Below are 26,512 nucleotides of genomic sequence, written 5' to 3' on the forward strand. Positions count from 1 at the left end.
TTAAAATAGCTTAAAATTTTATAATTCATTGAGTTTAAAAAAATTCTTCATTTGCTCATAATCCTCTTCTTTTTTTTAAAAGAAAATGTTTAGTTTTTGCACTATGATTTTATTTTCTCTAACGGATATTTTCCAAGTTTTCAAAAAATGTTATCAATTTCATATGTATGTTATAATTATTAATTTATTAACATACAGCCACGTTAACACGTGTATCTTAATATAGAAATCTATAAACATGACGAGGGGTGTCTGGGAATTCATAATATTTTATTATTTGGAAAACTAATTATTTTAAATATTATGATTACTATTTCTTCTTTAAGTATATCTAAAAATTTATGAAAAATAAAATAAATATTTTTTAGGTTGTAGAACACATATTAAATTTATTATTGTATTTAATCTTTGAATATTGTCTTATTTCTTAGTTCCATTAAAAAATAGTCCTAAGATAAAAATATTAATTATATGTCCTATTATTAGTTCAAAAGTAGCACTAAATTAATAAACTTTAGCGAGTTCAGTGTGTGGTTTTACTTTAGAGTTAGATCAAAAGTCATTAAAGGTTTTCTAGTTCATTTAATATGAATTTAACGCATTTACTATTAAAATAGCTTAAAATTTTATAATTTATTGAGTTAAAATTTTTTTCTTCATTTCCTCTTAACCCTCTTCTTTTTTTTTTAAAGAAGTGGTTAGTTTTTGCACAATGATTTTCTTTTCTCTAACTGATGTTTTTCAATTTTTCAGAAAATGTTATCAATATCATATGTATGTTATATTTTTTAATTTATTAACCTACAGCCACGTTAACACGTGTATCTTAATAAAGAAATCCATAAACATGACGAGGAGTGTGTGAGACTTCATAATATTTTATTATTTGACAAACTAATTATTTTAAATATTATGATAACTATTTCTTCTTTAAGTATATCTAGAAATTTATGAAAAATAAAATAACTATTTTTTAGGTTGTAGAACACATATTAAATTCATTGTTGTATTTAATCCTTGAATATTGTCTTATCTCGAAGTTCCATTAAAAAAATAGTCCTAAGATAAGAAAAGTTAATATATGTCCTATTATTAGTTCAAAAGTAGCGCTAAATTAAAAAACCGTAGCGAGTTCAATGTGTGGTTTTATTTTAGAGTTAGATCAAAAGTCATTAATAGTTTTCTAGTTCATTTAATATGAATTTAACGCATTTACTATTAAAATAGCTTAAAATTTTATAATTCATTGAGTTTAAAAAAAATTCTTCATTTGCTCTTAATCCTCTTCTTTTTTTAAAAGAAAGGGGTTAGTTTTTGCACTAGGATTTTATTTTCTCTAACGGATATTTTCCAAGTTTTTAAAAAATGTTATCAATTTCATATGTATGTTATTAATTTATTAACATACAGCCAAGTTAACACGTGTATCTTAATATAGAAATCCATAAACATGACGAGGGGTGTATGGGACTTCATAATATTTTATTATTTGGCAAACTAATTATTTTAAATATTATAATTACTATTTCTTCTTTAAGTATATCTAAAAATTTATGAAAAATAAAATAAATATTTTTTAGGTTGTAGAACACATATTAAATTTATTATTGTATTTAATCTTTGAATATTGTCTTATCTCGAAGTTCCATTAAAAAATTGTCCTATGATAAGAAATATTAATTATATTTCCTATTATTAGTTCAAAAGTAGCGCTAAAATGAGAAACAATAGCGAGTTCAATGCGTGGTTTTATTTTAGAGTGAGATCAAAAGTCATTAAAGGTTTTCTAGTTCATTTAATATGAATTTAGCGCATTTACTATTAAAATAGCATAAAATTTTATAATTTATTGAGTTTAAAATTTTTTATTCATTTGCTCTTAATCCTCTTTTTTTTTTTTTTAAAAGAAAGTGGTAAGTTTTTGCACTATGATTTTAATTTCTCTAACGGATGTTTTCCAAGTTTTAAGAAAATGTTATCAATTTCATATGTATGTTAAAATTATTAACTTATTAACATACAACCACATTTGTAACAACCCACTATTGTTTGTTTATTTATTAAGTGGAAAAAAAAATAAACAAAAGAATGTAGTAACTAAGTTAGTTGGATTATGACTAAAGGGCAATTTAGGAATAAGAGAATGGTTTGGGGGCAACATTGACATTCCACTCTTGTTATTTTGAAAACAAAATTCAGACTTGGAAAAAAACAAAGAAAATAGAGAAAGGGAACCGTGAGAGAGGGAAGAAGAGGAAGAAAGTCATTTTTCAAGTTCATCAATTTCTTGCATGCAAGTGGAATTTCGTCACCGTCTCCATCTCCCTAGCCTAGTGTTGTAGCTTAATCTTCATTCAATCTAAGGTGAGTCTCTAGTTAGAGACTTGGGGTTTTGTGGGGAAATTGGAATTTGGGGAAAATTGGGGATTTGTGTGATAAAAATCATTGCATGTTTGTTTAATGGATAAAGTATGTGTTCTTTGATGTGATTATATGTCGTAGATTGATGATACATGATGGAGTTCGAATTTGGATCATTAGGGAACCTTAGGAATGTTTTAGGATGTTTTGGAACTGGTTTTATGCAGGAAAATACGTTTTTTTGACTCTGCTTCAGTAGCAAATCGATTTGCATGGGTTGTAAATCGATTTTCCTTCTTGAAAATGTCATTTTTAGGCTCTGCTACAGGTGTAAATCGATTGCAGTAAGATGCAAATCGATTGCTTACTGACAGAAAAACAACTTTTATTGTTTTGATCATAACTCGAGTTTCGTAACTCGAAATGAAGCCCGGTCGGAAGCGTTGGAAAGGTCTTTTAATGATCTTTATGAATATGCTTAGATATAAAGCTTTTAATTGATTTAAAATTTATGGCAAATGGATGTTTAGTTACGTGATGTCGGATTAACATTTATAGAATCAAGAATGGTATGTTTAATTCCCCAGATTGCAGTTCCGTTCCATGTCGGGAACCGGAAGCCTCTTTGTTATGAGAATAATGTGTGTCCATGTACGTTCTAAATAATTATATGGTTTGTATGTTTAGTATATTCCATGATCGAAACATATTTAACTCACATGTGACGAGTATGTACAAATGACATGATATTTATACGATGGATTTTGTCTAATATTATGTGCATATAATACAATGTAAATTGTTTTCCCGTCGTTACGGTTGGACGTTCGGATGCTTGATTTTTGTGAACTTGCCTTGGTTGAATATGCGTGAATCGGAGTATAACCGTACTACTAGGATAATAAATCTTGTTTACCCACTATGTGGATGCCCATTGGTAGCCCGTGTGGCGTTTGTGTTATGTATTATATACCATGGATGATTTGGCTTTATGCCTGTTGTATATACGTGTCTATATCCGTATAGTTTGCGTTACCTGAGCTACTATTGCGGTGGAAGCAAGTGAGGGTCTTTAATGGCGTTTCCCACTTGGTAACTCACCTGTGTGATTAGTATGGTAAGTGGGTGATGCCACGTCGGCAATCACTGAATTACTTGCCTCTAGTAACGTCAATTAGACAATGTTACTAGGCTTTCTCCTGGTGGGCTTGTACGCCGAAAAGGACATATTGCACCTGTTTACTCACCTGCGTCCAGAGGATGAATACCATTGCAGTGGAAGCAAGACCGGGGTCTTTAATGGCGTTTCCCACTTGGTAACTCACTGGCGTGCTTGGTGATGAGGTTGTAAATGCCACGTAGGTAATGGTACAACTTAACTCATCTCGGGTGGAATTCCATATAGGAATGACCCGAATTCATCGTACGGTGTGCTTGTGCAAGTCTTTCGACATATATGTACTTGGATACTCACCGAGGGTACGTGGAAGAGGTAGCCTAGTCAGATGGGTATAACTCCTTGATTCCTCACATAAGGATGTGAGTTTGCATATTGTGAATTGTTGTTTTATTGAACGCCTCATTGTATAGTTAAGGGACTTCCAAATTGCGGTGATACCCTTGTTTGTATTTGCACCTAAACGTGAGGCATAACCCCGGATTCTAGGTGAATCCGTTTATGTTGCATGTACCTTGTAGAACCGAGCAAACCCTTAAGATAGGGAGGCTCACTGAGATTTAGTAATCTCACCCCATTTCAATTATTATTTTTCAGGATCTTCGAGACAGGACAAGGGCAAGGGTAAGGCGACTTAGTCTTGCAGTGATGTTTGATGGCGACGACCTGTTTCTTTTCTTTATTCCTTCAGCTTTAGTACCTTATGTTTGAGTTTATGTACTCTCTTTTGGAACTCATGAATTAGTACTTGATACTTATGTATTCGGCCATGACTGTTTCGGCTTGTTTTGTACTCATTGTACTAACATTATAATATCCGCTGCGTATTTATGCATGATTTCAGTACCATTAATGCCATGCACTTATTATCCTAGGCAATGATATGTGTGGGGTGTTACAGTTGGTATCCGAGCTGGTCGATTCTCGGCTTCGCCTTGAAACATCATAGTCAGCATAATTTTATCTCAATTGCGTGTTTGTTAGCATGATTCCTTGCGTTCTACTTATGGTATTAAGCCTGATCAACTTGATTCTATGTGTAGGACGAACAGGGAGATGGCTGAACAACGCAGAGGACCTAGGAGACCCAAAAGGAATCCAATTCCTAATCCGCCTGAAATTCCAATTCCCAATCCAGTTGGTGATGCCAATGCACCTTGGTTGCAGATGATGCAACAAATGCAACAACAGAACCAAATGATGATGCAAATGATGCAAGGTATGCAAGGGAATCAACAACAACAACCAGCTGCTCCTGTTCCTCCAGTTCCTAATGGGCCAGATTTTCGTGCTTTCTTTCGGATGACTCCTCCAGAGTTTGCAGGTAGCCTGGATCATATTGTAGCCCATGATTGGTTGTATAGCATGGAGAGGATATTCCAGGCTATTCAGTGCACTGAGGAGGAAAAGGTTATTTTTGCTGCTCAGAAACTCAAGGGTCCTGCAGGTAGGTGGTGGGATACTGCCTCCACTCGCTTCACTTCTCAAGGGATTCCTAAGGATTGGGAACATTTCAAGACAGCTTTCTTAGAGAAGTACTTCCCTAACAGCATCTGTGCCCAGAAAGAAAGAGAGTTCCAGTTATTCAAGCAAGGAAATCTCACTGTTTCTGAATATGCTGAAAAATTTGAGGACATGGCTGCTTATTCCAGACAAGCTGTTTATGCACCAGATGAGTTATGGAAGATTGATCAGTTTTTGTTTGGCCTTAATGCTGATATTGCCCACAGTGTGTCTCAGAGGAAGTTCACTACTTATGCTGAGTGTCTCCGACAATGTTATGTTGCTGAAAACAGTCCGAAGAGGGTTAAGGAAGAAAGGGAGCAAAACCGACCTTTTCGCCAAAACCAAGGGAAAGTGAGCCAATTCTTGAAGCCTCGTAACTCTCCTCCAGCAATGAAACCCGCTTATGTCAACCGTTCAACTCAGCCTCCTTGGTGTAACAAATGTAGGAGCAAACACCATGGAAACTGTAGAAGCGGTCCAGTGAAGTGTTACAAGTGTGGACAGGAAGGTGATCTCCGGCCTAACTGCCCTAGGCCAGACATTCCTGAGAAGACCACAGGGCGATTGTATACCTTGGATGCTCGAAAGGCTCAAGGGAACACAAGTCTTGTTGCTGGTACGTGTTTTATAAATAACCAACCTTGTTTTGTTCTTGTAGATTGTGGAGCAACGCATTCTTTTATTTCTAATTCTTGTGTGCCCCGACTCGGATTTGAGGCTACTAGTCTTTCTGTTCCTATGTTGATTTCATCTGCCACGGATGATGAGGTCGAAGCCTTGGAGATTTGTAGAGATTGTTCAGTCACTTTCAACGACCGAAGGTTCTCTATTGATCTTAGTTGCTTGCCTCTAAAGAAGATTGATGTAGTACTGGGCATGGATTGGTTGTCGGCCAACTCAGTATACATTGGTTGCAAGGAGAAGGCTATCTTTATTCCTGCAGAAGAGACTGCTCCTATTGATGCGATTGGGAATCTAATCGAAGGTACAATTAACCTGATTAGTTGTCTCTATGTTCAGGAGAGATCTTTTCTTTTAGCTCTCACCGCAGAATCTGAAACCAAGAAAGATATATCAAATATTCCTGTCGTTTGTGAGTTTCCAGATGTGTTTCCGGAGGATGTCACTTCTCTTCCTCCAGAAAGGGAAGTGGAATTCTCTATTGATCTTGTTCCTGGAACAGCTCCAGTTTCTATTGCTCCATATCGAATGTCTCCTGCAGAGTTGAGAGAATTGAAGAGTCAGTTAGAGGAGTTGATAGCAAAACATTTTATCAGACCAAGTGTCTCTCGTTGGGGTGCTCCGGTGTTATTGGTCAAGAAGAAGGATGGTAGTATGCGCTTGTGCATTGATTATCGACAACTCAACAAAGTGACCATAAAGAACAAGTATCCTTTACCACAGATTGATGACCTCCTGGATCAGTTGAAAGGAGCCTGTGTGTTCTCGAAGATCGATCTCAGGTCGGGATATCATCAAATTTGGGTGAAGAATTCCGATGTATCGAAGACCGCATTCAGAACGCGGTATGGCCACTATGAATTCTTGGTTATGCCGTTTGGAGTGACCAATGCCCCTGCTGTCTTTATGGACTACATGAACCGTGTGTTCCAACCATATTTGGACCGGTTTGTGGTGATATTCATAGAAGACATTTTAATATATTCTAAGACGGTGGATGAGCATATGGAACACTTGAGGATTGTGTTGTCAGTTCTTCGAGAGAAACAATTATTTGCAAAGTTGAGTAAGTGTGAATTCTGGATGTCCGAGGTGAAGTTCCTTGGACATGTCATTTCTGGTGGCGGTGTGGCTGTGGATCCGTCAAAGGTAGAAGCAGTGATTAATTGGGAACGACCTAAGAATGCAAGTGAAGTTCGGAGTTTCCTTGGATTAGCAGGTTACTATCGGCGGTTCATTATGGGATTCTCAAAGCTAGCTCTACCTATGACCCGACTTACGAGGAAGGAAGTTACTTTTGAGTGGAATTCCGATTGTGAGCGGAGTTTCCAAAGGTTGAAGAAGTTGACTACTGCTCTGGTATTGATAATTGCAGATCCGGATAAATCCTATGAAGTTTTCTGTGATGCATCAAAGAAAGGATTAGGTGGTGTCTTAATGCAAGAAGGTCAAGTTATGGCTTATGCATCTAGACAACTAAGATCTCATGAAGAGAATTATCCTACTCATGACCTTGAACTTGCGGCTATTGTGTTTGCACTTAAAGTGTGGCGACATTACTTGTATGGAGTCCACTTTGAAATGTTTAGTGATCATAAGAGCTTAAAGTACCTTTTTGACCAGAAAGAACTGAATATGCGTCAGAGGAGGTGGATGGAGTATTTGAAAGACTTTGATTTTGATTTGAGGTATCATCCAGGAAAGGCTAATAAGGTTGCAGATGCCTTGAGCAGAAAGGAGATTCATGTAGCGGAGTTGATGATGATGGAATTTAATTTGATGGAAGAATTTAGGAATCTCAGTTTGCAGTTTGTGTGGGCACCTACGGGTGTGTTGATTAGTAATCTCAATGTTGAGAATGTTTTGCGAGAAAGAATCTGCCAAGCTCAATATGGTGATATGGAGTTGCAAGCTCAAGAGAAATTTCCGGAATTCTCTCGAGCATCTGACGGGGTAATCCTATTTGGACAGCGTGTGTGTGTACCAAATGATATGGAGTTGAAGAGGATGATTTTGGATGAAGCACATAAGAGCAAATTTACCATTCATCCTGGATCTACCAAAATGTATCAAGACTTGAAGGAACATTTCTGGTGGCCAGGTATGAAAAGAGATATTGCTAGCTATGTGGAACAATGTGGTATATGTCAACAGGTGAAGATTGAACACCAAAGGCCTGGTGGAATGCTACAACCGTTGGATGTTCCTATATGGAAATGGGACAACATATCCATGGACTTTGTTGTTGGACTTCCTCGTACTTTAGGTGGTCATGATTCCATTTGGGTGATAGTGGACCGTTTGACAAAGTCTGCACATTTCCTACCAGTGAAGTCTACTCACAAAGCTCCTCATCTAGCCCGACTCTTTGTAGCAGAGATTGTAAGATTGCATGGTGTACTGTCTAGCATTGTGTCAGATAGAGATCCGAAGTTCACTTCATATTTTTGGAGAGCTTTTCACCGAGAGATGTGGTCGGAACTGAATTTGAGTACTTCGAACCATCCTCAGACGGACGGACAAACAGAGAGAACCATCCAGACAATTGAGGACATGTTGAGGGCTTGTATTTTGGAAAGTGTTGGAAGTTGGAAGGACCATCTACCGTTGATTGAGTTTGCGTAATAATAGTTACCACTCGAGTATCGATATGGCACCATATGAGGCACTTTATGGGAGGAGGTGTCGTTCCCCATTGTGTTGGTCGGAAGTTGGTGAAAGAGGGAATCTTGGACCGAAAATAATACAAGAAACAACGGAAAAGATTAAGGAAATCCGAGAGAAGATGAAAAAGGCTCAAGATCGTCAGAAAAGTTATGCGGACAAGAGACGGAGACCTTTGAGATTTGATGCGGGTGATCATGTGTACTTGAAGGTGACTCCGAGACTTAGGTTGAAGGGACCATTCAAGGTTTGTAAACTTAGTCCGAGGTATGTGGGACCTTATCAGATCATGAAACGGGTAGGTGAAGTGGCGTATCAGTTGGCATTACCTCCTTCACTATCCGGGCTGCATGATGTCTTCCATGTATCTCAGCTTCGGAAGTTCGTATCGAATCCATTTCATCCTATCCTTTCCGATGCCGTGGAGATAGAGCCCGACCTTTCTTTCCAACCACAACCAGCTCGTATCTTGGAGTACGCTAGCAAGTCATTAAGGAATAAGGAGATACCGCTTGTAAAGCTGTTGTGGGAAGAATCTCGCCCGGAGGAAGCCACTAGGGAGCTTGAAGCGGAGATGCGAGAGTCATAACCACATCTCTTCTGGTAAGTTTTCGAATTCGAGGACGAATTCTTATTTAAGGGGGGGAGAATGTAACAACCCACTATTGTTTGTTTATTTATTAAATGGAAAAAAAATAAACAAAAGAATGTAGTAACTAAGTTAGTTGGATTATGACTAAAGGGCAATTTAGGAATAAGAGAATGGTTTGGGGGCAACATTGACATTCCACTCTTGTTATTTTGAAAACCAAATTCAGACTTGGAAAAAAAAAAGAAAATAGAGGAAGGGAACCGTGAGAGAGGGAAGAAGAGGAAGAAAGTCATTTTTCAAGTTCATCAATTTCTTGCATGCAAGTGGAATTTCGTCACCGTCTCCATTCCCCTAGCCCAGTGTTGTAGCTTAATCTTCATTCAATCTAAGGTGAGTCTCTAGTTAGAGACTTGGGGATTTGTGGGGAAATTGGAATTTGGGGAAAATTGGGGATTTGTGTGATAAAAATCATTGCATGTTTGTTTAATGGATAAAGTATGTGTTCTTTGATGTGATTATATGTCGTAGAATGATGATACATGATGGAGTTCGAATTTGGATCATTAGGGAACCTTAGGAATGTTTTAGGATGTTTTGGAACTGGTTTTATGCAGGAAAATACGTTTTTTTTTACTCTGCTTCAGTAGCAAATCGATTTGCATGGATTGTAAATCGATTTTCCTTCCTGAAAATGTCATTTTTGGGCTCTGCTACAGGTGCAAATCGATTGCAGTAAGATGCAAATCGATTGCTTACTGACAGGAAAACAGCTTTTATTGTTTTGATCATAACTGGAGTTTCGTAACTCAAAATGAAGCCCGGTCGGAAGCGTTGGAAAGGTCTTTTAATGATCTTTATGAATATGCTTAGATATAAAGCTTTTAATTGATTTAAAATTTATGGCAAATGGATGTTTAGTTACATGATGTCGGATTAACATTTATAGAATCAAGAATGGTATGTTTAATTCCCCAGAGTGCAGTTCCGTTCCATGTCGGGAACCGGAAGCCTCTTTGTTATGAGACTAATGTGTGTCCATGTATGTTCTAAATAATTATATGGTTTGATTATGTTTAATATATTCCATGATCGAAACATATTTAACTCACATGTGACGAGTATGTACAAATGACATGATATTTATACGATGGATTTTGTCTAATATTATGTGCATATAATACAATGTAAATTGTTTTCCCGTCGTTACGGTTGGACGTTCGGATGCTTGATTTTTGTGAACTTGCCTTGGTTGAATATGCGTGAATCGGAGTATAACCGTACTACTAGGATAATAAATCCTGTTTACCCACTATGTGGATGCCCATTGGTAGCCCGTGTGGCGTTTGTGTTATGTATTATATACCATGTATGATTTGGCTTTATGCCTGTTGTATATACGTGTCTATATCCGTATATTTTGTGTTACCTGAGCTACTATTACGGTGGAAGCAAGTGAGGGTCTTTAATGGCGTTTCCCACTTGGTAACTCACCTGCGTGATTAGTATGGTAAGTGGGTGATGCCACGTCAGCAATCACTGAATTACTTGCCTCTAGTAACGTCAATTAGACAGTGTTACTAGGCTTTCTCCCGGTGGGCTTATACGTCGAAAAGGACATATTGCACCTGTTTACTCACATGCGTCCAGAGGATGAATACCAATGCAGTGGAAGCAAGACCGGGGTCTTTAATGGCGTTTCCCACTTGGTAACTCACTGGATTTCTTGGTGATGAGGTTGTAAATGCCACGTAGGTAATGGTACAACTTAACTCATCTCGGGTGGAATTCCATATAGGAATGACCCGAATTCATCGTGCGGTGTGCTTGTGCAAGTCTTTCGACATATATGTACTTGGATACTCACCGAGGGTACGTGGCAGAGGTAGCCTAGTCAGATGGGTATAACTCCTTGATTCCTCACATAAGGATGTGAGTTTGCATATTGTGAATTGTTGTTTTATTGAACGCCTCATTGGATAGTTAAGGGACTTCGAAATTGTGGTGATACCCTTGTTTGTATTTGCACCTAAACGTGAGGCATAACCCCGGATTCTAGGTGAATCCGTTTATGATGCATGTACCTTGTAGAACCGAGCAAACCCTTAAGATAGGGAGGCTCACTGAAATTTAGTAATCTCACCCCATTTCAATTATTGTTTTTCAGGATCTTCGAGACAGGACAAGGGCAAGGGTAAGGCGACTTAGTCTTGCAGTGATGTTTGATGGTGACGACCTGTTTCTTTTCTTTATTCCTTCAGCTTCAGTACCTTATGTCTGAGTTTATGTACTCTCTTTTGGAACTCATGAATTAGTACTTGATACTTATGTATTCGGCCATGACTGTTTCGGCTTGTTTTGTACTCATTGTACTAACATTATAATATCCGCTGCGTATTTATGCATGATTTCAGTACCATTAATGCCATGCACTTATTATCCTAGGCAATAATATGTGTGGGGTGTTACAACATTAACACGTGTATCTTAATATAGAAATCCATAAACATACGAGGGGTGTGTGGGACTTCATAATATTTTATTATTTGAAAAAATAGTTATTTTAAATATTATGATAACTATTTCTTCTTTAACTATATCTAGAAATTTATGAAAAATAAAATAAATATTTTTTAGGTTGCAGAACACATATTAAATTCATTATTGTATTTAATATTTGAATATTGTCTTATCTCGGAGTTCCGTGAAAAAATAGTCCTAATATAAGAAATATTAATTATATGTCCTATTATTAGTTCAAAAGTAACGCTAAATTAAGAAACAGTAGCGAGTTCAATGCGTGGTTTTATTTTAGAGTTAGTTCAAAAGTCATTAATGGTTTTCTAGTTCATTTAATATGAATTTAACGCATTTACTATTAAAATAACTTAAAATTTTATAATTTATGGAGTTTAAAAAATTTTCTTCATTTGCTCTTAATCCTCTTCTTTTTTTATAAGAAAGTGGTTAGTTTTTGCACTATGATTTTCATTTCTCTAACGGATATTTTCCAAGTTTTCAAAAAATGTTATCAATTTCATATGTATGTTATAATTATTAATTTATTAACATACAGCCACGTTAACACGTGTATCTTAATATAGAAATCCATAAACATGACGAGGGGTGTGTGGGACTTCATAATATTTTATTATTTGACAAATTAATTATTTTAAATATTATGATTACTATTTCTTCTTTAAGTATATCTAAAAATTTATGAAAAATAAAATAAATATTTTTTAGGTTGTAGAACACATATTAAATTTATTATTGTATTTATTCTTTGAATATTGTCTTATCTCGAAGTTCCATTAAAAAATAGTCCTAAGATAAGAAATATTAATTATATGTCCTATTATTAGTTCAAATGTAGCGCTAAATTAAGAAACATTAGCGAGTTCAATGTGTGGTTTTATTTTAGAGTTAGATCAAAAGTCATTAAAGGTTTTCTAATTCATTTAATATGAATTTAACTCATTTACTATTAAAATAGCTTAAAATTTTATAAATTATTTAGTTAAAATTTTTTTCTTCATTTCCTCAATCCTCTTCTTTTTTTTTTTAAAGAAGTGGTTAGTTTTTGCACAATGATTTTCTGTTCTCTAACGGATGTTTTCCAAGTATTCAGAATATGTTATCGATTTCATATGTATGTTATAATTATTAATTTATTAAATTACAGCCACATTAACACGTGTATCTTAATATAGAAATCCATAAACATGACGAGGGGTGTGTGGGACTTCATAATATTTTATTATTTGACAAACTAATTACTTTAAATATTATGATAACTATTTCTTCTTTAAGTATATCTAGAAATTTATGAAAAATAAATAAATATTTTTTAGGTTGTAGAACACATATTAAATTCATTATTGTATTTAATCTTTGAATATTGTCTTATCTCGAAGTTCCATTAAAAAATAGTCCTAAGATAAGAAATATTAATTATATGTCCTATTATTAGTTCAAAAGTAGCGCTAAATTAAGAAACCGTTGCGAGTTCAATGTGTGGTTAGTTTTTGCACTATGATTTTATTTTCTCTAACAGATATTTTCCAAGTTTTCAAAAAACGTTATCAATTTCATATGTATGTTATAATTATTAATTTATTAACATACAGCCACGTTAACACGTGTATCTTAATATAGAAATCCATAAACATGATGAGGGGTGTGTGGGACTTCACAATATTTTATTATTTGGCAAATTAATTATTTTAAATATTATGATTACCATTTCTTCTTTAAGTATATCTAAAAATTTATGAAAAATAAATATTTTTTAGGTTGTAGAACACATATTAAATTTATATTTTGTATTTAATCTTTGAATATTGTCTTATCTCGAAGTTCCATTAAAAATAGTCCTAAGATAAGAAATATTAATTATATTTCCTATTATTAGTTCAAAAGTAGGGATAAAATGAGAAACAGTAGCGAGTTCAATGAGTGATTTTATTTTAGAGTTATATCAAAAGTCATTAAAGGTTTTCTAGTTCATTTAATATGAATTTAACGCATTTACTATTACAATAGCCTAAAATTTTATAATTTATTGAGTTAAAAAAATTTTCTTCAATTCCTTTGAATCCTCTTCTTTTTTTTTCTAAAAGAAGTAGTTAGTTTTTGCACAATGATTTTCTTTTCCGTAACGGATGTTTTCTAAGTTTTCAGAAAATGTTATCAATTTCATATGTATGTTATATTTATTAACTTATTAACATACAGCCACGTTAACACGTGTATCTTAATATAGAAATCCATAAACATGACGAGGGGTGTGTGGGACTTCATAATATTTTATTATTTGACAAACTAATTATTTTAAATATTATGATAACTATTTCTTCTTTAAGTATATCTAGAAATTTATGAAAAATAAAATAAATATTTTTTTGGTTGTAGAACACATATTAAATTCATTGTTGTATTTAATTCTTGAATATTGTCTTATCTCGAAGTTCCATTAGAAAATAGTCCTAAGATAAGAAATATTAATTATATGTCCTATTATTAGTTCACAAGTAGCGCTAAATTAAGAAACCGTAGCGAGTTCAATGCGTGGTTTTATTTTAGAGTTAGATCAAAAGTTATTAATGGTTTTCTAGTTCATTTAATATGAATTTAACGCATTTACTATTAAAATAGCTTAAAATTTTATAATTCGTTGAGTTTAAAAAAAATTCTTCATTTGCTCTTAATCCTCTTCTTTTTTTAAAAGAAAGTGGTTAGTTTTTTCACTATGATTTTATTTTCTCTAACAGATATTTTCCAAGTTTTCAAAAAATGTTATCAATTTCATATGTATGTTATAATTATTAATTTATTAACATACAGCCACGTTAACACGTGTATCTTAATATAGAAATCCATAAACATGACGAGGGGTGTGTGGGACTTCATAATATTTTATTATTTGACAAACTAATTATTTTAAATATTATGATAACTATTTCTTCTTTAAGTATATCTAGAAATTTATGAAAAATAAATAAATATTTTTTAGGTTGTAGAACACATATTAAATTCATTATTGTATTTAATCTTTGAATTCCATTAAAAAATAGTCCTAAGATAAGAAATATTAATTATATGTCCTATCATTAGTTCAAAAGTAGCGCTAAATTAAGAAACCGTAGCGAGTTCAATGCGTGGTTTTATTTTAGAGTTAGATCAAAAGTCATTAATGGTTTTCTAATTCATTTAATATGAATTTTACGCATTTACTATTAAAATAGCTTAAAATTTTATAATTTATTGAGTTTAAAAAATTTTCTTCATTTGCTCTTAATCCTCTTCTTCTTTTTAAAATAAAGCGGTTAGTTTTTGCACTATGATTTTATTTTCTCTAACAGATATTTTCCAAGTTTTCAAAAAATGTTATCAATTTCATATGTATGTTATAATTATTAATTTATTAACATACAGCCACGTTAACACGTGTATCTTAATATAGAAATCCATAAACATGATGAGGGGTGTGTGGGACTTCACAATATTTTATTATTTGGCAAATTAATTATTTTAAATATTATGATTACCATTTCTTCTTTAAGTATATCTAAAAATTTATGAAAAATAAATATTTTTTAGGTTGTAGAACACATATTAAATTTATATTTTGTATTTAATCTTTGAATATTGTCTTATCTCGAAGTTCCATTAAAAAATAGTCCTAAGATAAGAAATATTAATTATATTTCCTATTATTAGTTCAAAAGTAGGGATAAAATGAGAAACAGTAGCGAGTTCAATGAGTGATTTTATTTTAGAGTTAGATCAAAAGTCATTAAAGGTTTTCTAGTTCATTTAATATGAATTTAACGCATTTACTATTACAATAGCCTAAAATTTTATAATTTATTGAGTTAAAAAAATTTTCTTCATTTCCTTTGAATCCTCTTCTATTTTTTTCTAAAAGAAGTAGTTAGTTTTTGCACAATGATTTTCTTTTCTGTAACGGATGTTTTCTAAGTTTTCAGAAAATGTTATCAATTTCATATGTATGTTATATTTATTAACTTATTAACATACAGCCACGTTAACACGTGTATCTTAATATAGAAATCCATAAACATGACGAGGGGTGTGTGGGACTTCATAATATTTTATTATTTGACAAACTAATTATTTTAAATATTATGATAACTATTTCTTCTTTAAGTATATCAAGAAATTTATGAAAAATAAAATAAATATTTTTTTGGTTGTAGAACACATATTAAATTCATTGTTGTATTTAATTCTTGAATATTGTCTTATCTCGAAGTTCCATTAGAAAATAGTCCTAAGATAAGAAATATTAATTATATGTCCTATTATTAGTTCAAAAGTAGCGCTAAATTAAGAAACCGTAGCGAGTTTAATGCGTGGTTTTATTTTAGAGTTAGATCAAAAGTTATTAATGGTTTTCTAGTTCATTTAATATGAATTTAACGCATTTACTATTAAAATAGCTTAAAATTTTATAATTCATTGAGTTTAAAAAAAAATTCTTCATTTGCTCTTAATCCTCTTCTTTTTTTAAAAGAAAGTGGTTAGTTTTTGCACTATGATTTTATTTTCTCTAACAGATATTTTCCAAGTTTTCAAAAAATGTTATCAATTTCATATGTATGTTATAATTATTAATTTATTAACATACAGCCACGTTAACACGTGTATCTTAATATAGAAATCCATAAACATGACGAGGGGTGTGTGGGACTTCATAATATTTTATTATTTGACAAACTAATTATTTTAAATATTATGATAACTATTTCTTCTTTAAGTATATCTAGAAATTTATGAAAAATAAATAAATATTTTTTAGGTTGTAGAACACATATTAAATTCATTATTGTATTTAATCTTTGAATTCCATTAAAAAATAGTCCTAAGATAAGAAATATTAATTATATGTCCTATCATTAGTTCAAAAGTAGCGCTAAATTAAGAAACCGTAGCGAGTTCAATGCGTGGTTTTATTTTAGAGTTAGATCAAAAGTCATTAATGGTTTTCTAATTCATTTAATATGAATTTTACGCATTTACTATTAAAATAGCTTAAAATTTTATAATTTATTGAGTTTAAAAAATTTTCTTCATTTGCTCTTAATCCTCTTCTTCTTTTTAAAATAAAGCGGTTAGTTTTTGCACTATGATTTTATTTTCTCTAACAGATATTTTCCAAGTTTTCAAAAAATGTTATCAATTTCATATGTATGTTATAATTATTAATTTATTAACATACAGCCACGTTAACACGTGTATCTTAATATAGAAATCCATAAACATGATGAGGGGTGTGTGGGACTTCATAATATTTTATTATTTGGCAAATTAATTATTTTAAATATTATGATTACTATTTCTTCTTTAAGTATATCTAAAAATTTATGAAAAATAAAATAAATATTTTTTAGGTTGTAGAACACATATTAAATTTATTATTGTATTTAATATTTGAATATTGTCTTATCTCGAAGTTCCATTAAAAAATAGTCCTAAGATAAGAAATATTAATTATATTTCCTATTATTAGTTCAAAAGTAGTGATAAAATGAGAAACAGTAGCGAGTTTAATGAGTGATTTTATTTTAGAGTTAGATCAAAAGTCATTAAAGGTTTTCTAGGTCATTTAATATGAATTTAACGCATTTACTATTACAATAGCTTAAAATTTTATAATTTATTGAGTTAAAAAAATTTTCTTCATTTCCTTTGAATCCTCTTCTTTTTTTTTCTAAAAGAAGTAGTTAGTTTTTGCACAATGATTTTCTTTTCTGTAACGGATGTTTTCTAAGTTTTCAGAAAATGTTATCAATTTCATATGTATGTTATATTTATTAATTTATTAACATACAGCCACGTTAACACGTGTATCTTAATATAGAAATCCATAAACATGACGAGGGGTGTGTGGGACTTCATAATATTTTATTATTTGGCAAATGAATTATTTTAATTATTATGATTACTATTTCTTCTTTAAGTATATCTAAAAATTTATGAAAAATAAAATAAATATTTTTTAGGTTGTAGAACAGATATTAAATTTATTATTGTATTTAATCTTTGAATATTGTCTTATCTCAAAGTTCCATTAAAAAATAGTCCTAAGATAAGAAATAATAATCATATGTCCTATTATTAGTTCAAAAGTAGCGCTAAATTAAGAAACATTAGCGAGTTCAATGTGTGGTTTTACTTTAGAGTTAGATCAAAAGTCATTAAAGGTTTTCTAGTTCATTTAATATGAATTTAACGCATTTACTATTAAAATAGCTTAAAATTTTATAAATTATTGAGTTAAATTTTTTTTCTTCATTTCCTCTTAATCCTCTTCTTTTTTTTTAAAGAAGTGGTTAGTTTTTGCACAATGATTTTCTTTTCTCTAACGGATGTTTTCCAAGTTTTCAGAAAATGTTATCGATTTCATATGTATGTTATAATTATTAATTTATTAAATTACAGCCACATTAAAACCTGTATCTTAATATAGAAATCTATAAACATGACGAGGGGTGTGTGGGACTTCATATTATTTTATTATTTGACAAACTAATTATTTTAAATATTATGATAACTATTTCTTCTTTAAGTATATCTAGAAATTTATGAAAAATAAAGAAATATTTTTTAGGTTGTAGAACACATATTAAATTCATTATTGTATTTAATCTTTGAATATTGTCGTATCTCGAAGTTCCATTAAAAAATAGTCCTAAGATAAGAAATATTAATTATATGTCCTATTATTAGTTCAAAAGTAGCGCTAAATTAAGAAACCGTAGCGAGTTCAATGCGTGGTTTTATTTTAGAGTTAGATCAAAAGTCATTAATGGTTTTCTAGTTCATTTAATATGAATTTTACGCATTTACTATTAAAATAGCTTAAAATTTTATAATTTATTGAGTTTAAAAAATTTTCTTCATTTGCTCTTAATCCTCTTCTTTTTTTAAAATAAAGCGGTTAGTTTTTGCACTATGATTTTATTTTCTCTAACGGATATTTTCCAAGTTTTCAAAAAATGTTATCAATTTCATATGTATGTTATAATTATTAATTTATTAACATACAGCCACGTTAACACGTGTATCTTAATATAGAAATCCATAAACATGATGAGTGGTGTGTGGGACTTCATAATATTTTATTATTTGGCAAATTAATTATTTTAATTATTATGATTACTATTTCTTCTTTAAGTATATCTAAAAATTTATGAAAAATAAAATAAATATTTTTTAGGTTGTAGAACACATATTAAATTTATTATTGTATTTAATCTTTGAATATTGTCTTATCTCGAAGTTCCATTAAAAAATAGTCCTAAGATAAGAAATATTAATTATATTTCCTATTATTAGTTCAAAAGTAGGGCTAAAATGAGAAACAGTAGCGAGTTCAATGAGTGATTTTATTTTAGAGTTAGATCAAAAGTCATTAAAGGTTTTCTAGTTCATTTAATATGAATTTAACGCATTTACTATTACAATAGCTTAAAATTTTATAATTTATTGAGTTAAAATTTTTTTCTTCATTTCCTCTGAATCCTCTTCTTTTTTTTCTAAAAGAAGTGGTTAGTTTTTGCACAATGATTTTCTTTTCTGTAACGGATGTTTTCCAGGTTTTCAGAAAATGTTATCAATTTCATATGTATGTTATATTTATTAATTTATTAACATACAGCCACGTTAACACGTGTATCTTAATATAGAAATCCATAAACATGACGAGGGGTGTGTGAGACTTCATAATATTTTATTATTTGACAAACTAATTATTTTAAATATAATGATAACTATTTCTTCTTTAAGTATATCTAGAAATTTATGAAAAATAATGTAACACCCCATACATAATTGACTAGTATATTATGCATGAAACGTTAATTATTGATATTGAGTACATAGAAAAGCCAAGGATATAAGATGATCCATTTAAAATATAACATGAAATAATAATAATAATAATAATTACAAAACACGTGTCTTCAATGGATCTTGCACAGCGGAAAGATGAGATCAGACGAGGTTTTCGAGCCAACACCACTTCCAAGTCTTTAGTCCGAACCTGCTACTGACCAACCACTACCAAACTGCACCTGAAAAAAATATAAGTTGATTGGGGTGAGATTACTAAATCTCAGTGAGTCCTCCTATCCTATGGGTCCACTCGGTTCTATAGGGTACATGCATCAACAAAACCGAATCCACCATTGATCCGGGGTTTATCCTCACATCCGGTACAACTACGGAGCAAACACATGAATCGTCCACCATAGGAGTCATCGCACCATAGGAGTCATCCCTCGGTGGGTTCACCCATGCCTATTTGTCAAGAGACTTGCACAAGCACCCTGCAAGAGTGATTAAATGGGTTCGCACAAGCCTACTTGGCTGCGAGATGACCTTGCCTAAGAGGCGACACCGTCCCATTAACCATCTGTACGCACGTGGTGTTAACGGCAAGTGCAACACGCGCGTCTCGACGCATGAGCCCATCCGAGTAGGAACCTAATGATGTAGCCTACATGGCATCACTAGAGATGGTTTACCTGTTATGCGTAGGCTTACTTAGCCGCATAACGCCATCATACCGAGCACGCAAGTGTGTTAACGGCAAGTGAGTAAAACCCCGTACGGAAACTCACGAGCACACTGCAACGGTAGCTCAGGTGTGTTAAACATACCAAGAACGCCAATGTGTTAACTGCAAGTGAGACACGCCTCATAGACTCTCACGAGCACATCGCAATGGTAATTGGAAACTAGTCCATATACAATGGTGCCTTACCACCTAGTAATGGCCCACTTCGATTCTAGCATACCACACGCATAACAAGCGTCAATCACACAATACAATCAATCCCGAATGTTTAACGGAAACAACGGGAATTAATGATCATTATCACACAAAGCATCATGCCACAAACAAGCAACCATCTCAGAACGTCAATCGAACGGACGGATAAACATAATATGATCATCATAAAGCATATCAATATAATGCATTAATTAATGATCCGCATATTGAGAATCAACACATCCATGATCATAAACAACATTAACATGTTCAAATACAATTTAAACAAGTCTCACCCGACTAAGGAGGCGTTCGGTTCTCTATTCGGAACGAAACTGCTCTCGGGAGAATTAGTAACGTAAAACATTCTGATTATATCGTTCGGTTCCAATATTATTAAATCAAACATTCTGATTTGGGGATCAATTTTATTAGAAAGTACACGTCGCTAGCTTTCCAACGATATAAAGTTTGCGCAATTCCGATACCCGAGCCGAAAGTTACGAATTTCCGAAGTTTGCTGATTTTTCCCCCTGCGCCCAGGGTAACCGATTACCCAAACTCAATAACCGATTACTGGAACTAAAAACAGTCCAAAATTGCATTTTTAACAGAGTAATCGGCTACCCAAAGACCCGTAACCGAATACCCTGTAGCAGAATCAATTTTCTGCATTTTAAAAGCTCTAAACCAGTCCCAATTGCCCTATAATCAATTCCAATCATCATGATTCAATTCTAAACGAATTTCCAACATGCAATAGTGATCTAATGTACACATTACATACATAAAACACAATCTAAGCATTAAAGCAAACATGCATTACATAAAATCACCAATTAGCAATTAATCACATTTATCACTATGGATTCATAGAGTTATCACTCACACCCAAAACCCCAACATGCAATTTCCCACAAATTTTCCCCAAGTCTCTAACTAAGGACTCACCTTGCATCAATGGAGCTTTGGATGATGAACATGTTGCAATTGAGCTCCTAACTTGACCAAAATTCCAACCCCAAACTCATCAAACCCGCATCCCTCTATTCACACCTTCAGCATAACTGACACAACTTCAAGCTCAGTTTTCTCCTTCAAGACATAAGATATGAATGCAAACCATAGGTGCAAATCGAAGAGAAATTCGTTAGCTTTCTAATGGGACCAGAAGCGTTACGATCGGAGTTACGAGTTGAGAGTTATACTCGATTTAGTGGAGGCTGTACCCTTGTTACGAAAATGGAGTTTGTGAGAGAGAACACAAACTTCTCTTCTTTCTCTCTTCCTTCTTCCACTATCAAAAACTGATTTACAATCCAAACAATGTCTTAAGTCCATGCAATAGAGTTAAATGTCCATAATGCCCTTCAACTAAGTGGTAATTACCAATATGCCACTTAGTTGGATTCTAACTAATCCACTTACTTTCTTATGGTCACACTTGGTATATGTATATTACTACTCATCCAAATGGAACAAGACTAATGTATCCTTTAATTATCATTTTACCAATTAATGACAATTACCGGTGTCGGAGAGTCGGGGTATTACATTCTCCCCCCCTTAAATTGAATTCGTCCTCGAATTCTTTCCGGTCACCACGGAAACAACGTGTCCAAATCTATATCAACCAGGGGATGAAATGTTCCTTACATTTCTCTTCAGATAACCTCACTACTCTGTCTGAGGGTCATTCCATACGAAGAAACATAATCTGCCAAAACACCTGCGTCCCACTATGCATGGTTAGAACCTTGACTCTCAAGCAACACGTCTATCCAGATACCTCTTCTTGACACACCTGGGAAAAGATCCTTCCAGGGTCCTAGGGCTTCACTGCTCTGCACTGAATCTCCCGAATTTTAGAACCCTAGCAATCCACTCCTGTTGGATATTTGCTGTTCAAACTCTGTTGTGTTCACCCTTGTCCAACACACTTACTGATTCACTTAGCTCCTTGAATTACTTCCCGTTCGAGAATTTACTGCCACAACGTCACTTCTGCGACAACACTTCAAATTATTCTCCACTCAAGTCCATACAATGTCATTAGGTGTTAGCCAAATTCCTTGGTCTTAACTTCCGGTTCCCAAAGTGTTAGGATGGTTGTCCCAAGCTTGCCTCTACTTATACAACTATTCCTCTTTACTCGATTCTCACCTCAGTCCTAGATGTATCAATCATTACCGCAATCCACGATGGTGTAGCCTTCCACAACCATAGCATTGATGCCCAACAACTTCGCATAAGGTTTTGCCCACAAAGGTGGACTTCATCGATTAACCTGCGACCATTGTCCAGCTCTTCATGCACGCTCACAGTGCACAAGACATAACCACGAAGAACTTATGCCAATTGAAATCCTTCACTTACCTTCAGCATTTCGACGGTCTGATACTCAGTCCAACCCTTGTGACTTGCAAGCTAAACTGATGACCTACGAACATCGGACCGCATGCCATCCACAAAATGTATTCCCAAGCTGGTCCATTGACAACACCTCTCGAGTTTATGGTGGATCCTCGAGAGACTGGAATGAACAAAACACTGCTTCGACAATTTCCCTTAGGAAGATACTTTCATCCCAACATAAAAATCCTACAAATAGTTCGTTCGTTCCTACCTCAAAGTTATCTGATTCTTCCTTGATCCGTTGCACTACTCTGATTCCAACAAGTCACACACCTTGAAATCCTCTAAGTCACGTTATATCCATAATTCACTTAGTTTCCATTAATACACAATAATTCCTTATCTACAGTTGTCCAAATACAACACGGGCCAGGACTCCATATACATCCATCATCGACTACTACTCTTCAAAGTTGCATACTCTCCAGAGTCAAGCTTCTACTTACTCTGCCATTCCATATAGTTCATCTACCACAACTTAGGTACACGTTTCGATCTCAGGACATTGAAACCCAAATACTCACTGACTTAGAGGTTTGTCCTTGTCACTGATTTCCACAGCGTACAACTGCTATGTTTTTCAGTCCAACCAATCTTGTTGCTCAACCGGTATATCAAACCCTTCACGATGTACTGCAGCTCATGATAACTCTAGCAGTTTTACACAACTTCTACCCAACCATACACCTTCATTCTCTTAGCGTAGTATCACCTCTAAAAACTCGTGCGACTTACTGATATAACAATCCTCCCATAGCCACACTATATCCACATAATCATCTAATGTCTGCTCTATCTCTGAATCTGACATTAAACTGACTTCCTCGATAGCTGCATCCTTCATTGCAGTGCTTCCAACGGTCTGAGTGTAGCCACAATGCAAGAAATTGCACCTTGCACTTTGCACTTCGAACATCTCTCTTATAAACTCCTTAGCAGTTCTCAAACCAAAATGTCCATGCTTTACCAAGATTAACACTTCTCCACTCAGAGTATCTAGCAATACCTTACCAGACACATCACACATCGAACTAGTCCGAGACACAATTCGCATATTCCATCACCGGTCGCCAATGATACATGATAGCCACTCACCATGCTGACCAGGATATCATGACCGCACATGAGTCCCACTCTAGACACTCATGCAAAATTGCCAACTTAACACTTAATGAAACTAGAACGTCTGCAAGGTATAATCTGACTCTAACTCGCGCGAGCACGATCATTCAGAGTCTCTATAAGCATAGTATCAGATCTTGATCCATCACACCATCGCATGTCTAGTTATTCCTCTACTATCGAGCGCGACGTATGGATCCTTATCCCGCATACCTTATAAGAGTCTGGATCTGCGTCTCATGAGTATCACGTCAGAATTCTACCTTGAGCTTCAGATCATCTTTGTCCCACACATGTCGGAAATAGATGACTCACGCATCTCTGTGCACGATAGCGATACTGTGGCATTATACCTTTCTGGTAGTACCAACATGGTGGTCTAACTCCGAGGCCATGTATTCAGGTAACCTACTTCAGTGGCGTATAATGATCCCCACACGTATCCTATAGTTGCAATTGACAAGTGTCTGAACAGGCCTCCAACAGGTTCATCGTTCCTCAAGTCCTTCGAATCACACTCCTCAGGATGCTAAAACCTGAGAGTGCTACACATCAAGGTTACTTACTCGGAAAGCCAAAACGCCAAGCACGAAGATTTGAAGTTCAACTTCGGATTACCATGCAGTGCGCGTACCCACTCGTCCCACGCATGCATGAGATTCCAAGGATAATTCAGTCCAGATAGGAATACTATGGTTCCTAACATTCGACTCAACTGCGATCATCCTACTGACGTTCCAGATAGATCTTAGTTCTTACTCGCCTGAACGCCCAACGCCAAGCGTAGTTCTATGGCTTCACTCGGGGTCAGACAAACAACAACTAACAAGAACTTAGGCCACTGCATTTCACGCTTCTACATCATTTCATATTCCATCTAGCGTAGTTCTAGAACTTAAATACAAAATGATAAGAACGGAAATGCATGCCCTCTTCCACCGACAAGGTATTCAAGCTTCGCCAATCTTAAGTTACCACACTCATACATCCCACCAACATCTACTAGGTAACTACTCTCGCTTAGGGTACTTCAAGTTGGATCAAGATCTAATACTTCATCCATCCAATTACTGTCCGTACCAGCGCAATCATAAAGGTCTAACTCTTCTATCCACATTTCCAAAGGTCATTCTATATTATCAGCTCATCAGTCGCACTTAACACCGGCAGCATCATCAGTACTGAATCCTAATAAATCCCAGCTCAACACCTTCGGAGAATCTCACTTACAAGGCTCCTATTCAATCCCATTTGGATTTTCCTTGCTACTACCAAGACTTAGAGAAAGCTTCACTTCGTTCAGTCAAAAATCCTGGGGGTTCTAGTTGTCTCCATCCACACCTTGACAGTTCGGGTATTACTTCTTTGCGTCAAACGCTCCTCTTAAGTCTGACAACTCCAATATTCCTTCTACTTACGTCGTCCAATAAGTCCAGCTTCCATATACAATTCACCACCCAACCGATCCTTTATACTTGGGTTCACAACACTTACAGGTTTACGAGTCCTCGTGGCGGCTCTGCCGTAATTCTACTATCTCACACTCAGTCGATGAGTTGATCAAGTTCAACAACTGAATGAGATTTCAGTAAAATCAGGCTAGCAACGCACACATGTGAGGAGGAAAGGAATTGCTAGTGATGTCTCGTGGCTCGGCCGAGAATCAACCTGCTCTGATACCAACTGTAACACCCCATACATAATTGACTAGTATATTATGCATGAAACGTTAATAATTGATATTGAGTACATACAAAAGCCAAGGATACAAGATGATCCATTTAAAATACAACATGAAATAATAATAATAATAATTACAAAACACGTGTCTTCAATGGATCTTGCACAACGGAAAGATGAGATCAGACGAGGTTTTCGAGCCAACACCACTTCCAAGTCTTTAGTCTGAACCTGCTACTGACCAACCACTACCAAACTGCACCTGAAAAAAAAATATAAGTTGATTGGGGTGAGATTACTAAATCTCAGTGAGTCCTCCTATCCTATGGGTCCACTCGGTTCTATAGGGTACATGCATCAACAAAACCAAATTCACCATTGATCCGGGGCTTATCCTTACATCCGGTACGACTACGGAGCAAACACATGAATCGTCCACCATAGGAGTCATCGCATCACAGTATACAAATAGTACAGCAAACACGTATGCAGACCCATACCCATGTACGGGGAATCCAGAAGTGGTAACAACCAAACTACCAAGGCTGCACACACACCCTCGGTGGGTTCACCCATGCCTATTTGTCAAGAGACTTGCACAAGCACCTTGCAAGAGTGATTAAATGGGTTCGCACAAGCCTACTTGGCTGCGAGATGACCTTGCCTAAGAGGCGACACCGTCCCATTAACCATCTGTACGCACGTGGTGTTAACGGCAAGTGCAACACGCCGTCTCGATGCATGAGCCCATCCGGGTAGGAACCTAATGATGTAGCCTACATGGCATCACTAGAGATGGTTTACCTATTATGCGTAGGCTTACTTAGCCGCATAACGCCATCATACCGAGCACGCAAGTGTGTTAGCGGCAAGTGAGTAAAACCCCGTACGGAAACTCACGAGCACACTGCAACGGTAGCTCAGGTGTGTTAAACATACCAAGAACGCCAATGTGTTAACTGCAAGTGGGACACGCCTCATAGACTCTCACGAGCACATCGCAATGGTAATTGGA

This window comes from Vicia villosa, unplaced genomic scaffold, assembly GCF_029867415.1.
Source record: "Vicia villosa cultivar HV-30 ecotype Madison, WI unplaced genomic scaffold, Vvil1.0 ctg.001024F_1_1, whole genome shotgun sequence".
In the NCBI taxonomy this organism is placed as follows: domain Eukaryota; kingdom Viridiplantae; phylum Streptophyta; class Magnoliopsida; order Fabales; family Fabaceae; genus Vicia; species Vicia villosa.